The sequence below is a fragment of the Athene cunicularia genome, assembly GCF_003259725.1.
Source record: "Athene cunicularia isolate RWA chromosome 12 unlocalized genomic scaffold, athCun1 chr12_part1, whole genome shotgun sequence".
Taxonomy (NCBI): Eukaryota; Metazoa; Chordata; class Aves; order Strigiformes; family Strigidae; genus Athene; species Athene cunicularia.
Window position 1 is genome coordinate 18,889,760 of NW_020799116.1, and position 3,722 is coordinate 18,893,481.

Here is a 3,722-nt window from a genome sequence, read left to right on the forward strand (position 1 = left end):
TTTTGTTTCTCCCTGCAAGGTGAGGAATTTATAATTTAATGGAAAAGCCAAGTTGTTTAATGACTTTAAACCATCTTATCAACAGGGAGAGATTAAGAACTTTAAAGAAAAAAAATGCGAAGTTGGTACCTCATGTGTAAAAAAGAGATAACTTAATAAATGGACTGTCAGAAGGAGTTAAAATTAATCCCTGATTTTTTTTTTTTTTTTTTTTTTTTTTTTTTTTTTTTTCTGATAGCAGGGGTTCTGGGCCATGTTTCTAAAACAGAGGTTTGATGTAATAATGGAAGTAGAAGTACCAGCATCTATAGCCCTGAGAATGGGGAGAAAGGGTAAAGTCTAGGGATGCTCTTACCTGAAAGAGAGGGCAAGAGGGTGGTATGTTCCATGATACCTTAAGGCTGAGATAACTGAGAAAAATTTGCTTGCAGGGAGGTATAAGAGTCTCTCTGCTTTCTGCACTCTGACCTTCCATTGTCCCTTGCAGAGCATTTGAAAGGATTGTGCAGTTCCCTTGATCTATTTAAGAGAAAGAAACTGTGTCAAATCTCTCCATTCCCTAGCCAGCTGTCTTTCAGATCACATCTATATTATGGCAAGATAGTATAAGATGAACTTTCTAATGTATTTTAATTAATACTGTGTTAAACATTAACATGTATTCTGTTTGGGTAAGGCCAGTTGTGTTTGCAGTAACTTAACCATAAGCAACTCAAAATACTTCTGACACAGTGGATGTTAAGTAACTTTTAACAGTGTTACTCAAAGTGATTAGTGCTTTCCTTCTGACTTGTCCAATTAAATAAGGTCTTGAAGCGTGTGTTTGCCATTATTTCCATATGGTGCAACACTGAAGTTTAGTGACAGAGACTCAGAATGGCACCTCAGAAGACTTCTGCAAGGGGAGGCCACCTTTCTCCGAAAAGCATTAGTGTTCGGGACACATAATGTCCACCAACAGAAGTTCTTCTTGTAGGAGCGCTGACATTTACAGCAGCTTTTAAAATTTAGTTTGATTGCTGAATTTAATTTTTAAAACTTCCGAACGATACCTTAAAACCATTTGAATAATCTAATGAAGTAGGCATTGGATTCCAGTTTTGTGGTGGTGGTTTTAAAATGTGCAATCTTTATGATAAGGAAAAATAAAAACAGCTTCAGAAAAAAAAAAAAAATCCTTGGGGCATATAACCCTCAGAATTTCTTGTTTATGCTTGCACAATACTGCTATGCTTCTTCAGTGCTTTACAGAGTAGTATGAATATTGAGGTTGGCAGGAGCGAGCTCTGTTAAGAGAGGAAAAAGAAGAAATAGTTGTTTGCAGCGCTGCGCAATAGCTGCTGTTTGCTTTGGTCTGTCTCTCACACATGGGTGATCCCGAATACCTGCTTGCTGCTTGGGAGAGTAGCGCCTCTGCCTCCTTTGGAGGATGAGATGTTTGTTCTATGCTACACTTAGGCTAAGAATATTCACCAAGGCAATCAGTATTTATGTAAAGGTGAGGGGATACTCATCAAACTGGTAAATGCATATGTCAGAGGAACAGGTGTGAGTATATTTGGTAACTTTAAGTTGTGCAAACTTGCATTCCACTGACTCTACAGTAAAATACACTGATTTTTTTTCTTTCTGAAGTGGATCATATGCCCCTCTACTGACTCTCCCTGTTTGAAAATAGGTATCACCAGCAGCAGCGCAGAAAAGTATTGGGAATAAATATGTAATACTATGTAGTGTATTTCAAATAAACCTAATCTATCATCAATATAGCTGTGACTGCTAATGCTATCATTTATATGTCCATGATCAGTAAATACAAATGCCATAGTTCACTTCAAACAAAATTTTTCTTGCATGCTATTAGTTTCTTGCAGCTCCCATTCTGTCAACTGTTTCAGTGGCCTCCTGAGCGTTTATCTAACCTTGCAAGGTTCTCACTTCATCTTCCCAAGTTCTCTTTCATTCCATGTTTACTTTAATGGTAAGAGTCAACTCAGATGTGGTTGCATTTTGAAGAACATTCTGCTGTGTTTTTTCTTAGGCAGGAAAAGTATCTATTTCACTACTGGCCAACTTGGCAACCAGAAGAATCCATGAAGTGCTGAGGCTGTAGAATGAAGAGGTGGAGGGTTGGAAAAATTAACCAATTCTTGTCACTACAGAGGTTTTCTGCTCCCAAAGTACTAGTAAGAGATGAAGAAGTATATTTATCAGAAATATACATATATTAAAAAAACAAATTCTCAAAGCCAGCAGCAGCCTATCTCCAACAGATGCAACTCAATGACTTTGTCAGGTTTTGTCCCTTCAGAAAGCTATTTCTGCATGCTGTGGGAGTGCTTCGGGAAGGAAAGTAATAAAGCTATTGTAAATATATATGCCCAAATGTGAATATGAATTAAGGTGGGATTGAATAAGTTGTTTTTTCTAAATCAATAATGTACAAACCTGCTTCCTTATTGGCCACTTTCTCTTTGCACTCTGCACAGGACAGCAAAAACCAACAGCCCCAAACCAAACAAAAAAGCAAACAGAAAGCTGTCCGTGTTCAGTGTTGAAACGTAAATCGCACATGTTAAAAAAATAAATAACGAAGGTTTCCACAGCAACCTAAGTTCTGTAGTGCAAATTGATGACTTTAGTTCTGTTTTATTATATAATGATAGAACAGATATTCTATAAAAAGTGTTGGGTACATCTGAAGTTATATTATTAAAAAGTTTAGCGTAATCCTAAAACTTCACATCAAGCAATTTATTTACAAAGGTTTCTGAAAATGCTGTGTAGAAAGTTTTGTTTTCTGCCTTTAGCTTTGGGAAGGCTTTAACTGGAGAAGAGTCACTAGTCTGGCAGAATGTTTGCGGTGATCAAAATTTCAGTTACAGGAAAAGTTTTGAATTACACGTTTCAGCTTTTAATTTGCTGTGAAGAATTCTAGTTTAGGTTTTATGGAAAAACTAGAAGTGAAAGATGAACTCAAAGATGAAATCTAAGAACTATTTCAAATTTTGGGTAACTGTTCATTGTTCAACCTGTACAAATTAATTTTTTAAAAAATCAAATCAAATTTTGATGTAAGTGCTGGTGGTGCCACCAGTTAAGAGTGCTGTCAGCAGTTACGGATTCTACTCAAATGCCAACCTTAAATGCTGCCACTGTATACTTAGTAAAATACACCATTTCTCAACAATTTGAGTATGCTGACTTCACTTTCCACTGTTTGAAATAATTTGAAAAGATTTCCATAAAAGCAGATGATAAGCTACGAATCCTAACGTCCTGCTCAGCCAAGAGGGTTCAAGGCAGGAATGCCATCCCTGTGTGCAGCATGAGGACAGCCGCTGCGGAGGTCTGAAACAAGGGAACAAAGACCAGACTTCTCTTCCTTCCTCTGGATCGAATTTGGATTTTTCTAGTTTTCGGAGCACGCTCCTGCCCCAGGCCTGGTCCTGGCGGTTTCCACATGTGCGTAAGGAAGCAGGCAGTGTCTCCTGCTGCGGGGGGGTGTGTCCCCCTTCACTCATCTTCACCCGCCCTCCTTGGTTCAGATCCACTTTCTGCGTTTTCTCAAAAGGATTTTAGCTTTTTTCTTTTTTTTTTTTTTTTAAAAAAGGACGCCTGACCGACTGGCGGCTGAAGCTCGAGGGCGTGCCCTGAGGGACGTCAGGGCCCGAGGCCTCGCGGGAGGGCCCCGGGGGTGCCGTTCCCGCCAGGCGGGGCCG